The sequence below is a fragment of the Pongo pygmaeus genome, chromosome 1, assembly GCF_028885625.2.
Source record: "Pongo pygmaeus isolate AG05252 chromosome 1, NHGRI_mPonPyg2-v2.0_pri, whole genome shotgun sequence".
Classification (NCBI taxonomy): Eukaryota; Metazoa; Chordata; class Mammalia; order Primates; family Hominidae; genus Pongo; species Pongo pygmaeus.
The window spans coordinates 3,666,599-3,681,363 of record NC_072373.2 but is presented as its reverse complement, the minus strand read 5'-3'; the positions used below and the strand labels follow the sequence as shown (position 1 = coordinate 3,681,363).

At 44.6% G+C, this 14,765-nt stretch overlaps 1 protein-coding gene across 2 annotated transcripts in view; it reads left to right on the top strand.

The window, feature by feature from the left end:
- Positions 1-14,765, top strand: part of KIF26B (kinesin family member 26B) — a 566,488-nt gene that overhangs the window by 247,345 nt on the left and 304,378 nt on the right. The window lies entirely within an intron of this gene.

Below are 14,765 nucleotides of genomic sequence, written 5' to 3'. Positions count from 1 at the left end.
GATGGTTTTGTATCATTGCCCTACACACATGGAAACACTGCAGACTTCAAAGTTCCTTTGTTTTAAGTGTGGTGGAATCATAGTTGAGGGGACCGTGAAGGAAGAGGACAGACTTAGCTGAGGTGTTGTTGCTGCTTTCTCTGAGAAGGTTGTGAAGAGGTCATTCATTTTTGAGGAATTGCAACAAGACTGATTTTTTTTTTTTTGTGCAGCGTAGAGTCTTGTAACTCAGGATTAGATGAATAGCTTTTCAAATGTGTATGAAAGACAAGAATCCCAAAAGATTGGCTCTATTTTAAATAGCAGACTCCAGGGACTCCAGATTTGTAACAAAAGGGCAGATATGGAAGAGATGAACTCCCGGGTCCAACTCTGAGAATAGAGCACCCTCAGGGCTGGGGTCCCGGAGGTGTCGGGGAATGCCAATCTCGCTGGCTGTGGTTTATTAGCTCGGGGAATCTAGTTAGATATCCTCACAATAAGCTAGTTGGTATTGACTTTGCCTGACCCATATTATAAAGTTCTAACAAGTGGAAAGTATAGCCAAGCTTTGGGAAATGCCATAGCATGCAGAATAGAAGAGAAAACCAGCGTCTTAAATGAACAGAGGAGAAATTTGAGCAGAACCACCAACTGGAGAAATTAGGACACTGGCTGGAATGTTACAGCCACAACAGGGGAAAAAAGCAGAATATTTACTTGGTGAAGACATAATGAGATGATACAATTCTCTGGTGTCAGCTTTCACAGAAGAGCTTTGTCTCTGTGCTAAGGATGCAGAAAGCACGGAAGTGATGAGAAAATTGTGTAGACCTCAAGAAATCCAACAACAGCAAAAAAAGAATTTGGAGTTTAGTTTTGTATCTTCTGAGGATTTTTCCATATCCCTAAATTTGAGAATTCAGGTTTAAGGAAGGACTTGGAGAATAGTCAAAACATTACTACACTTCTTAAAGCATTCTTAATGGTAGTTTTACTAGTGAAATAGAAAATGAAAACACACACATGTGAATAAGCATATTTTATTAATCTTCCAAATGCCCTGGGTAAACCAGTTTAGAAAACCATCAGATGCAAAGTCTGTCATGGGTCTGGTGACAAGATTAGGATCAGTCCTAATTAGGATTAATGAAACAGAGTTTCCCGGGAAGCAACTGTGACAAGCTGTTCTTTGAATTCTGGACATGTAGGAATGATGTGAAAGTCTAGATGATCAGCCTTATAGAGTAAGGGATCCGAAACTCCAAAGGGAATAGGCAGAAGAACAATTTCAAATATCTTCACAAGATCAGCCCACAAATGTTTGCCTAGCCGTGTGCAGGTTTGCAATTAGAGGCTTTAGAGCATTGGTTTTGATTCTTAAGCCATTTTTATTTGAGGAGAAAGATGCCTGAGAGTGTTTTTAGTTAATATTCCGTATGGCAAATCTGTGATTTTGCAAGCTAGGATGCAGAGAGGTTAATTGACTTTATTAAGGTCCCACAGCTGGTCATTTGGGTAGAACTGAGCCCCTGGCTTATGGCTAACCTACAGAGACTCTTTCTCCCTCTCTGTATTTCTAGGATTTTCAGTCATTTCAGAGTTCTGCTCTCCTATTGATGTTGTTGTTTTTTTGTATGCATGAGTAAGTGCTGCAATTAATGGGCTATGGCGTGAACTAGGGGTGTGAATCAGGTTCACTCATCCTACCAAGTTGGGCTTCTGTGTCTTCATGTTTCCGCATGGAACTTGACCTAGAATAGATCTAAGGGCTTTTCCAGCTCCATTTTTAAAAATTGCTTTCTGAATTGTGTAGGATATGGTATTTCTGCAGTTGGTAAACAGAATACGAGGTTTGGTGTGAAGTCGAAACTGGAACCGTGTAAGCCATTGCACTACTCTGGAGCCATCAGCTGACTTCAAACAATTCTTGTTCACCATTGACAGTTTGGGAACTTTTCCCGGTTTCGTGGGGAATTTATTTTTTGTCATTTTTGATATGTTTGTATGTTTTTGCACAAAGGCCACTCAAAGGTTAAGTAAGGGGGCATTTTTTAGAGAGGTAATGGGAATATCTGTAAATGTTCCTGCTTTAGATTGGATTATGACTTTAGGAAGCACAGGGCACATTCAGCCGCATGGCCCTCCAATCATCCTATGTGCAGTCTCACACGTTTTCCTCTCTGGGGAAATTGAGGCAAAGAGAGGGGAAATGACTCGCCCACAGCCTCCCATGTTGCTCCCACCAAGCCAGGCCCAGAATTAGTTCCTAACACTTAATGTAACATTTACCAGGGGCCTGATGCCTGACACACCCTTTGCTAGGCACTAGGATTACAGTGACAATTTAATTTGGTCCAGCCTGTCTCCAGTTTGGGCATCTCCTTCGTGGCTGTGATGTGGAGTTGCTCAGGGTATAATGCACTGCTGGTTGCCTTGAAAGTTTCCCAAGCATTAGCCAAGACTTAGGTGAAGAACTTGGACATGGAGGTGACGTAGGCCCTGAGAAGGGACCGCCTAGAGATGCATGTTGATGGGCTCCACAGACAAGAAAGACATGGCAGATTAAACATGGATAGAAAAGGGCATGATCTGTATTAGAATTAAATGCTGCAGCAGTTCCAGCTAATCTAATTTCAGTCTCTTAATCTCATTGTCTTTCCCCTTGGCAGCATAACATAAACAATGCCATTCTGCAACAGCTACATAAAGCAAGTATTCAATAGTCAAAAATTCCAAGGTCTTTTCTTCAAAGGTTAGGTCTATTTTTTATTTTATTTTATTATTTATTTATTTATTTATTTTTGAGACAGTCTTGCCCTGTCGCCCAGGCTGGAGTGTAGTGGTGCGATCTTGGCTCACTGCAGCTTCTGCCTCCCGGGTTCAAGTGATTCTTCTGCCTCAGCCTCCTGAGTAGCTGGGTCTACAGGTGCGCACCACCACACCCGGCTAATTTTGTGTTTTTAGTAGAGATGAGGTTTTACCATGTTGGCCAGGCTGGTCTCGAACTCCTGACCTCAAGTGATCTGCCTGCCTGGCCTCCCAAAGTGCTGGGTTGACAGGTGTAAGCCACTGTGCCCGGCCCAGGTCTATTTTTTAAATGGATAAAAGAAAGAGGGTGGCTCAATTTTCTGACAGGGTCTTTAAATTTGTCAGTTTGTACATTTCATCTTCTGGTGCCCCAGAGCTCTGAGTGTAGCTGAAACTCATGCCTGGTGTGGGGAAGAACCGGGGCAGGGTGGGGCCCTTTAGCCTCTGGGTTTGGTTTCTCCTCTCCTGGAACCTGTATTCCTATGATTACTTGCCCCATATTCCAGAGAATTCCAGCTCTGCAGCTATGGCTGTCGCATCTCACACTCACACTGACTAAGATGAACAATTACTGGTTTTCTCTCCATGCTTCTCATCTCTTTGTGTACATTGCTTTTTGTTTTTCTCTTTTTTCTTTCTCCCATTTCTCTCTTTTTCTTTTTGTCCTTTTGTCTCACTTTGTTCCTCGTTTGCCCTTTCTTCCCCGAATCCAGCAATTTGTCTCACTACCGCTATATTGAATTATGTATATGCCGAAACATCTTAGTTCATTCAATAAAGCTTTCTGTACCCTATTCACCATGTTAAAAATCAAATGAAAACAAAGTTTTATCCCTTAAAAACAAACAAAACTCCAACAACCCCAACCCAACTAAATTAAGTCCATTCCTATTTGTATACATCTGTTAATTAATGTATGAATTAATGTATTTATTAAATTCCATATCCAGACACTGTCCTATGCTGGTAATACTAAGGAGAACAGACACAGTCCCTAAGGTCCTAGGATTGCCCGTTTACTTGGGGAGAGAGACTGACAACAGGCAGTTACAAAGCAAGACACGCTGTAGGCCCTGGGATTGCACGGACAGTGTCCACTGTCAGTGGAGTCCTGTGGAGGGGGTGGCGCTGATCATTTAGTGCGGGGAACAAGTGGTCAAGACATGCTTCCTGGGGCACTGGCTCTTGGTTGACTATTTGGGGGTGAGAAACAATGGTAGCCTTCCCCCAATAGAAGAGCCGCCTCCAGGTGATTCTGTACATAGGAGCTGGCCTAGGAGTAGCCTCTGGCCTGACCCTGACATCAGGGTTGAGTTGATGAGGGTTGTGATTCCATCTTGACTACTCAGTCTGAATTTACTGAGTTGCAAATTGAAAGTGAAATCAATTACATCCAGATTCAGACCATTTGATTTTATTTTCATTTGATCATAAACATCACAAAACACTGGATAGAGAGAGCCTATTGTGCTCAGTTATTCAGATAATCCTAATTACGATCACTTATTCAAATGATTCTTAAATGATTCTCTTTTTTTTTTTTTTGAAACGCAGTCTTGCGCTGTCACCTAGGCTGGAGTGCAGTGGTGCGATCTCAGCTCACTGCAACCTCCGCCTCCTGGGTTCAAGCAATTCTCCTGTCTCAGCCTTCTGAGTAGCTGGGCTTACAGGCACACGCTACCACGCCTGGATAATTTTTGTATTTTTAGTAGAGACAGGGTTTCACCGTATTGGTCAGGCTGGTCTTGAACTCCTGACATCAGGTGATCCACCCGCCTTGGCCTCCCAAAGTGTTGGGATTACAAGTGTGAGCCACCACGTCCGGCCCCAAATGATTCTTTTTTTAAAATACAATCTTTTGCTGTTAGCACATTTTCTGAAGAGGGTGGCTGTACTTGAACTGTACATTCTCTGGATGATGTGGGCCTGAGCTGCCCAATATGAACTCAGGAGTAGCGAGAAACCAAGCCCACAGGCCTCATTTGCTCCAGGGCTTTTCCACCTGGCTGACAGAATTGAAGCTCTTACTCGATCACTGTTGTGCCTACTTCATAGGGTTGTTGTCAGGATTAAATGTGGCAATACATATAAAGCTGTTAGAACAGAAGCTGGCTCATGGTAAGTGCTCAAAAGTGGTAATGATGATGATGATGATCTGTGAGGCTGCCAGTTTCACATCCTCAAAGGCCTCTGAGGCTGAAGCTGATCTCATCATGTCAACTGGACTCCTTGTTTCATTATACACCCTGACTATGTCACTGAAAACACCCCCCAAAACATCACTGAGGAATAAGTATTGAGATCCAGCATACCTGCAAGGTGAATTCACATGCATATGTGCAAAACTACAAGCTTCATGGTGGGACCGTATCATCTGTTCTAGGAGACTCTTTAAAAAGCTTGATCTCTACCTTAAGCTGCACGTGTTGGAAGTAAGAAATCTAAGGGAGGAACCCCAGACAGACATGCAGTTGGCCCTTTGCTGAATCTCGGTCCTTCCTGGAGCAGGTGGGCAGCCCTGCTCCTTTATCTTCTGGCAATACAAAGGATAAAAGAAAACAGTTATCAGGTGCTGAGGGACCAGATCCGAGCCCTGATAATGGGAATCCTGAAACATGAGCAGCCTCTTCTGTTTGCAGAGTCTCATCATGCAAGGCAGAGTACTGGAGGTAGGGCTATAAATTGAGGGTGAAGGAAAGGCAGCCCTCCTAGGCCCTGCATATCGCCAGTTGTGGAATTCTCTTTTGCAAGAGGTCACTGAGTCAAATGCTGTGGATGGATAATTTTATGGCCACTAATAAAATTTATAGCCAAAGCAAGCTAAGATAATAAGAGTAATCAAATGTCCAGCCCTGGGACATAAGAATCCCATCATGGCCTGGGGCGCTGGCTGGGGGTGCTGGACGGCACAGAGAGGAGTTTATCTGTCTGACTCAAGGCCAGCCTCAGAGTCTCAGAGGTGATTTGTGTCCACATGAGCTGTGAAGACTAGGCCAGGTCTGGGGCAAGCTTCAGTTTGGGCAGTAACTGCTGTTTCTCTGCAGACAGCATGCCAACAGCAGCAGGAAAAAGCTATATATCCTATTTAAATGCCTAAAAGCAAATCGTGAGCCTAAGAAAAGATCTGAATCACCCCAGCTCTGGAATACTACATTATGGAAGGAATGCTAACTGGTCATTCACGTGTGACGTGGCAGGTATGAGGGAAGATAAAGAAGGATGCAAGTATTACTCATGCAAGTATAAAGAAATCAGATGACGTTTAACCAAAGAGTTGGGTTGGTGTGGGGGCTTTCCCCTGTCCATCTCCTCGCTCTTCTCTGAGCTTGGCTCCTCTGTGAGTTTCCTTCCCATCCCAGCTTTTCCTCCTGCAGGCCTGGGGTGTAGGCACAGTGGGGTCTTGTCACTGAGGCCACCCCGCAGAACACACCTCGTGACATGTATAGAGGCATATCAGTCACTGGAAGACAGAAACCCTGGGTTCTTGGCCCTCTTCTCTTGACTCGGGCCTCACCGTTGATGGTCCGTATGACCACACTCTCTAAAATGGCACAGCAGGTAGGTAGCCACGTGGAACAAGTTAAGAACAAGTAACTCTCTGGTGTTGTGGGATTCTCTCTCTCTCTCTCTCTCCCCCTCTCTCCTCTCTTATTTTTTGAGGCAGGGTCTCGCTCTGTCACCCAAGCTGGAGTGCAGTGGCACAGTCATAGCTCACTGTAGCCCAACCTCCCTGGCTCAAGAGATCCTCCCACCTCAGCCTCCCGAGTAGCTGGAATTACAGGCGCGTGCCACCATGCCCGCCTAATTTTTGTATTTTTGGTAGAGACAGGGTTTCACCATGTCACCCAGCCTGGTCTTGAACTCCTGAGCTCAAGCAATCTGTCTGCCTTGGCCTCCCAAAGTGCTGGGACTACAGGCTTGAGCCACCCCATCTGGCCTTCTTTCTGTTTTTGTGGTAAAATATATATAACCTAAAATTTACCATCTTCACCATTTTTAAGCATGCGGTCTGTGACATTAAGTATATTCACATTGTTATGCAACCATCACCACCTTCCACCACCAAAAGAACTTTCTCATCTTCCCAAACTGAAACTCTGCCCCCATTAACAATAACTCTATGAATTTGACTATTTCAGTACTTCAGATAGGTGGAATCATACAATATTTGTTCTTCTGTATTATTTTTAAATAAAAACTCTTTTGATGAGATAGGTCGGAGAAAATCCATTTTATTGCCCTAATTTTTAGTACATTTTATTCAAATAAGAACCCAGCAATAGTTAACTTGCTGCAATGTCTACTGAGACGTCTAAACCAAAACATGTCTTGCTGATGCCAGCTTTTGCCCTCTTCACAAATTCTGCTCAGGAAAGGTTCATGACACTGCCACAGCAGGCCTGACCCTGCCTGGGAAAGGCATCACCGCGGTTCTGGGTAGCTCTGGTGTGTGCGAAGAAAAGAGACAAGCAGGGTGAGAGTGAAGTCTAAATGGGTCAACAAATTTGCCTGATACCCTGGGGTCAGGAAGCACGGGAAGAAAGAGTTGAGTGGAATAGCTTAGTGAGGGCTGAGGCCTGCCTGATCCAGAGGAGACACTGACCAACACAGACGCTGCAGAAGAGGAAGCTGTCCCGGGTTAGGAGGCATCCCAGTGCTTCCCTCCTCGGTGGGTCATTTCATCTGTTTCTCTGCCTGCAAGGACGAAATAAACATAACTCATAAAATGAAGCATTTCACCTCCCGGGGGAGTGGCATTGAAGCGAGAGGCGTGCGTCTGTGGTTGTCAGAGCAAGAGTCCTCTGTAGCTGCTTGTCCTTGACCTGGAAGGAAGAGTCTGTTGGGGTGACAAGGTGACATCTGCTTCTTAGAGGGAGCCTGTTCTTGGAGACCCCTCTGCCAGATACATTTTTATAGTCAGTTCCAGAAGTGACTTGACGTGGGGATTGAGACATATTCCTGCAGTCAAAGCAAAGACTTGTACATAGAAAGGGACATAATGGTTTTTCCTTTCTCTCTCTTATGAGCAAAAACTGAGTAAGGCGTATGTGACTCTGTCACTGCATCGTGATGACCGGAGTAAGATGCGCTCTTTCTGTCATTGTCAGCTGTCTATTCTGTGTCTGACTGCAGTGGAACATTGGCGTGATCAACTCTACATTATTTAACTTTGATCTGGGCGTGCATTGTTTGATCTTTTCCTTTGCAGATGGACTTTCATAATTTGTATTTTATAGAATATACAGAAGTGTATTCTGGCATATTCTAAGAGCATAACGACTGACAGCATAGACACATCCTAAGACAATACTAAGGGTTCACAAATTAGCTGTGGATGGTCTTTTCCAAGATAATCGTGAGTTGATTTGTGCTAACCTGGATCAAAAATATTTATCAAGCACTCACTGTTTACAAAACTATAAAAGCATTAAGTAACAGTGTAAGTAGCAGATAGCAATAAAAGATGTCCCAAGGCAGTGAGATATTAATTGTGTAAGAGAAAATGTTATTAAATGTTATTTTCTGGGATTTGAGGAGGGGGAGCCTGTCATTAAATGTCGTTAATTAAAGACTGAGTAGGAAGCAATTGCTCTCCGTAGATGTCTCTACACAGGAAACGGATACCGTTTGGTGTTCCCTGCTGTCTTGGAAGAGTCAGAGGGAGGTGGCTTTCTGGGTCAATAATGCCGTTTAAGATGAATGCCCATGCTGACACACTCTGGTAGCTCTCAGAGTCCTTCCTTCAGTGTAGAAGTTAAAGGTCAGCAACTTACAGATTGCAATATGCATTGTGGAAGCAACCTTAGGAAGAGCCACACGTCTTTTATCTTGATTCTGTGGTCAAGATGGTAACCACATTTGGGATTCTCTCTTTCTTTGGGAATGAGTACCAAGCTCCTCATAGTGAGGTATCAGTGTAGACATTTAAATGTGGTTGAAAGACGTGAATTGAAAGTTAAAATAGAAGGAGAAGCTTTATTTCGATGTGGTCTGTGAAAAGCAGACTTTCACTGCTCATTAATGGTACATGGAATTCTCATGGACATTGAGAATGTCACAAGTACACGCACATGCACACGTGTCGACACCTGCACAAACACACATGTGCACCCTCTCCCTGCAGCCTGGCCCCTTTTGCTGCCACCCGTATTCATTTTACCACCACCTCGAGGGATATGATGTGCTGTTTGGAAAGTAACAGATATCCTTAAGGAGTGAAATTGTCCCCTGTAATCAAGACAGAGAGCTAAAAACAAGTTTCAATCAGAACTAAACCAAATAAAATCCCGTGGTGAAAATTTAGTCCCCCTAAAGCTTGTGATTAGGAGCACTCAGCGTGTTTTCAGCCACTGCTTTTAGACGATGACAGTGACACATACACGTAACCAAGATAATGAGGCCTTTCCACCAGCACTGTAGGGTTTTCAAACGTGTTAGATGGATATTTGGAGGTTTTCTCAGGAAGAATCATGTATCTTTCACAGTATTGCAAGAGAAGAAATAAATTCCTAAGAGTCTAACACACAGATGTAAGCCATAGTCCTTTAAAAATAAGGCTCTTGGCCAGGTGCGGTGGCTCACGCCTGTAATCCCAGCACTTTGGGAGGCCGAGGTGGATGGATCACAAGGTCAGGAGTTTGAGACCATCCTGGTCAATATGGTGAAAACCCGTCTCTACTAAAAAAAATAGAAAAATTAGCTGGGCCTGGTGGCATCCGCCTGTAATTCCAGCTACTCAGGAGGCTGAGGCGGGAGAATCGCTTGAACCCGGGAGGCGGAGGTTACAGTGAGCCAAGATTGCACCACTGCACTCCAGCCTGGGTGACAGAGCCAGACTCCATCTCAAAAATAAATAAATAAATAACAAAAGTAAGGCTCTTGATTCAGAATTATGTAGTGAGGCTCAAGTTTCAGGAGAACATCCTCTAATAGTGGACTGCAGGGAGGGGCTCTGAGGGCAGCCCCGAGTTAGGAAGTGGTCCTGAAGGGGAGAGTGAAGGGAGGGAGATGGAACCGAGGCCTGACACGCCGCATAGAAGCCACCTCAGCCGAATGGATCAGCGTCCCAACCATGGCTCCTCCTCCTACTAGCTGATTTCCCTTGGGGAAGGAGCTCAACCTCTCTGACCCTTGGTTCCCTCTTTGGTGAAATGGTTGAATTATCTTGGAATCCACAGGTGACCGCCTCAGGACTGCAGCGAGGGATCTGTATGCATCCACTAAAGCCCGTCCTTAGCTCTGTCTTGTGGCTGCCCACCTGGCCTGGGGGCCAGAGATGGGGCTGGAGAAGGGGCAGGCTTCCCCCGGGAGCTCATCCCCACGCCCAATGGAGTTAGCGTAGCCAAGGCTCCTGGCAGAGTTTTACATGAGAGTCATCTTTGTTATAGGTAGCAGCAAGAAGCAGTCCCTCCTGGAAAGACTTGCTTTGAAGTGTGGGGAGTCCCACTGACTTGTAGGAAAGGCCACTGCCTTGAGATGAAATTCCAAAGCCCAGAGGAGAAGTGCTGTTGAGGAGGTGGGATGGGAGGTGGGATGCGGGAGGTCAACTTCTCAAATCCCTCAAGGAATTCAGTGGAAGCCACTCCTGAGAACTGGCTGGAGGTGGGAAGGCTGAAGAATGGAGGGAGTTCACGGTGGGGGACCCAGGTGCTTGAGGCTCATTTGTGTTGGTCTGAGCAGGGCTGAAGCCGTGGGCCCAGCGCCTCTTTCCTTCAGAAACAGTCGGAAGTGACCAAGCTTCAGCTCCTCCTCCTCCCCAGGCCTCGGCACCCAGGCCCAGTGCCGCGGAGCTCACGCATAGGAACTGAGAAAGGGAATATGGAGTCTTCCTTCTAGGCCCCACAGAGGCCTCTTTGACCTCAAGACTTGGCTAGAAACACATTTTGGAAGCTTCCCCATTTCCAAGTCACAGATAGTATTTCTACACACACACAGACACACACTCTTATTTTAGAGAAGGGAGAGAACATTTGTCTCTGGCTGACTACAAGTTTATCTACCTTCCTTTCAAATCTCCTGAGGACAGAGACTAAGCAAAGTTTACCTTTTGTAATCCCCCAAGTCTGTCTGGTGCTCAGGTTATTCAGTAAACTTCAGTAACTGAGGTCAGATGGCAGAAGGGAGGGGAAAAAAAAGAGAATCAGAGGCCTGTGTTTCCAGCTGAACTTCCCTACCTGATGGCTGAGTGGCTTTGGACCAGTCATCGGACTCCTCTCCCCGCCTCTGTTTTCTCATCTGTGAAGTGGAAACAATAGCCAACCAGTCTACATAATGTTGTTTCCAATGAGCCTTCTACGAGGAAGGAGAGGTTTATCAGCAGCAAAGGGATAGACACATCTGAGGGCATCCCTTATGCTGTAATGACTGTTTAATTGTCATAGAATATGGATCACTGCCATTCTTTGCTTGACATAAAAACAACTCAGGGACAAACTGTCACCGTTTCAGAGAGCTTCAGAAAGAATTTGGATCGGAGTGGTTCTTTCATAGCCAGATCTCATGTAGTAGGTCGTTATTTTGTTTCTTTGATTAATAGGACAATTCAGTTACAACTGAAAGTACTGTAACCCTGTAACCCTAGAGAGGGTTTGCAGGGCTAAGGAAGAGTAAATTCCTATTAGCAAGTATCTTGGTGGCAAGCAAGATGGCACCTTGGTAAGAAGTTATCCATCCAACCCAGCACTCCAAAGACCTGCATACCAGTGTATGTGGGAAACACCATAGCCGGTCTAACAGGGAGGCGCCTTCTCGCTCAGAATCATCTACAATGGATATGATTGTAATTGTTGAAGAAGCTACAGCTGCTTCTACTGAGAGCAAGCCTCGCTCTTCTGTTTTTCAGAATTATAAAAATGGAGCTAAACAGAGATAATGGAAGTTGCTTTTGGAGCACTATCTTGCAGACTGTCTTTGCACAAGATATTGACAAGAGATGTCTGCACGTTTCTTACAGCCTCCTGAATCTTCAGCATCTACTTTTTTTTTTTTGCCTGACATATACCAAGCACCCAACACGTGGTTGTTCATACGAATGAATGAACAAATGAACTAGTAGACAAAAAAGTGGCAGCTCTTGATCCCCAAACATTGTGGAGCCAAAACATTATCCTTTGACAGTGATGAGGATGGGAGAAAAGACTGTCATATCTTAAGAATCAAACAAAATAGGCCAGGCGCGGTGGCTCACGCCTGTAATCCCAGCACCTTGGGAGGCTGAGGTGGGCGGATCACCTGAGGTCGGGAGTTCGAGATGAGCTTGGCCACCATGGAGAAACCCCGTCTCTAGTAAAAAAAAAAAAAAAAAAAAAAATTAGCTAGGCGCGGGTGCGCATGCCTGTAATCCCAGCTACTCCGGAGGCTGAGGTAGGAGACTCGCTTGAACCCAGAAGGTGGAAGTTGCAGTGAGCCGAGATCGCACCATTCCACTCCAGCCTGGGCAACAAAAGCAAAACTCTGTCTCAAAAAAAAAAAAAAAAAGAATCAAACAAAATAGAAAAGCAATGAAATGTTTTAAGGAAATGACTCTTACTTAAAAGACTTAAGAAAATTTACGTAGATACACGTGAGCAGTAGAAAGTAAGAATAGCTCAGATTTATTCCACAAACATGTTTGAGCATCTTTGTGTGCCAGTCATTGTATTGACCTTGGTATACAGTGGTGAGCAAACCAGCCCTAGACCTAGAGACCTGGGGCTTTTGTGTGGTGGGAGAAAATGGCTTACTATTAAATGCATGATATGAACCGAAGCGGAGATACTGAGGGAAAAGATTGAGGCTCTGTAAAAGCATCCAGCAGAGGAAGCATAGGCTGGAAGAAGGCTTCTCGGAGGAAGTGAGGCTTGAGCTTACATCTGCAGGAAAAGTGGGAGCATTCCATAGGCAGAGCAAAGGCCTCACGGCTGAAGGAGCAGGAGGTGTGTTTGAGGACCTTGCCCGAGGCTGGAGCCCTGGAGTGTGAAACTGAGTGGGAGGTAAATTAGCAGTTGCTGTAGCCAAATCCTGGTCTGTTATTTCTGAAAGTCTGTAATCTCTGAAGAGGATACTAGGCATAAATACAAATGAGAACATGATCTTTTAGGTGGTGAGAGTCTATAGAGTAGGCATTTGGAGGGATGCCCTCTCCGCATTGTGGAACCAGCAGAACAAAATCTAAAGAATGCACAAAATAAACCAAAAAATGAGCTGTCAGGTTCTAAGGAGGGAGGGAGTGTGATGGAAAGCACACCAGGAGAAATAAGAAGATGGACCTGCCCCCGCCCCGTCGTGACACTGGCTGTGTCTGAAAAATGGAGCATGAAAGGCAGCGTGATTAGGAAAATGTGCAGTTTTAATTTTACATAATATTTGGTTTCTTTTAGAAAATATTTTCTAAGATAAAAAATGCTAACATTTGTGAATAGTGGTAGTGGATACATGTATATGTTTTATTATTTGATTTTTTTCTATATATCACATTTTTTTAATTAGAAGGGGAAGACTTTTTTTTTTTTTTTTTAATTAGAAGAGGGGCAGTTAGAGGAAGGAGGTAGGTGCTAGAAATGGTTTAAGAGTCAGGGTCCTATTCCTAGATACAAATTGGCTTGGGCAAATTGCTTCTCTGGTCTTCAGGTGTCTTATCTAAGGAGAAGAGTTTTGAAGATGATGATGTTGGAAATCCCTTCTAGCTGTAGAACATTCTGTGATCCTGATTTTAAAAAACAATTGATGATTGAATAGTTCTATTTATAGGCTTGGGAATTTGGTGTCTCATGCTCACTAATCCCGGATTCTTTAAAATTAAGAGAAGCAATCTTGCTTGGCACAAGATAGCCAATAGCTCTCTAGTCAGGAAGCTCGTGCATTGAAATTCATTTGCCCAGAGACATTTTCAAAAGCTGTGAACCCACAGGTTGCTGACATCCCTTCTGGACCAGATGTGGGAATCTGGACCCACCCGGAAAGCTGTACCTCTGTGTCAGGCATCCTGCCATTCACCACACGCGTTCCAGTGGCTGCTCTCTGGCTTTGCAGGGCACCTGCAGGACAGTTTGTGCATAAGGAATCCCTTCCCTCCAAATTTTAGATGAGAAATATGGTAATGAAAGGAAATAACCCAGGCAGAGTGGCTTGTTTCACATGTCACTGTGTGTCAAAATCAGATGTATGTCTTAGATACTTGGGGAAAAAAAGTAGTCGCATGAATTTGGGGGTTTTGTTTTGTCTTTGGACATGGTCCGGGAGGCATGATGCGCCCCCTGGAGCTTCATCGATACTATTGAGTGGGGACGACGGTGTGCATTGTCACATCCTCAGCTTTTCAGTTGTTTCCAGCTGCACCCTCCAGGCTGCCCCGTTCGGCAGGGACAGTAGCAGCCAGTGGACGGGAGCCTGCACCCCACAGCAGCAAAGGAAGCTGGAGGAGAGGCTCTGCGGGTTCTCTGCTGAGTCAGCAGGAATGTCCTCCAGGCCAGCAGCTGCCTTTGCAGCCTCCTCTCCAGTTTCTCTCACTTGGGTCAAGTTTCCTTACAATGCGTTGAATGAATGAGAATAAGAAAGTGTGTGTTGGCAGAATTTCCAATGAATAATGCCAAGGCTTTCCAAGTAAGAGCATGAATTTAAGCGGAGCAAAGTTCCCAGTCAATGGGACTCAGAGTAATGGCTATTCTGCTAATAATGAAAAGTACAAATGTTTTTACTTTTAAAGGTTCACAAATGGGCTGCTCTTAGGGCTCGCTGGCCTATTCAGTTACAAAGTGGAAACTGTTCCGGATCTTTGCTTTATTGCACTTGTATTTAGTAGGTGATTGGAAACGTTTTCCACTTAGCATTTAAGGGTTTGAATAGACTGGTGACTTTTTTTGAACTAAAGTTTCCTCTTTTTTTTAAAACTAACATTTTTCTTTTTTTGCAAGTAGACTGAAGATTTCAAGTAACAGGTTTTCCAAATACTTAGACTCTGCCTGCAAAATTATTATATTTGCTGTGGGGATTAGCAC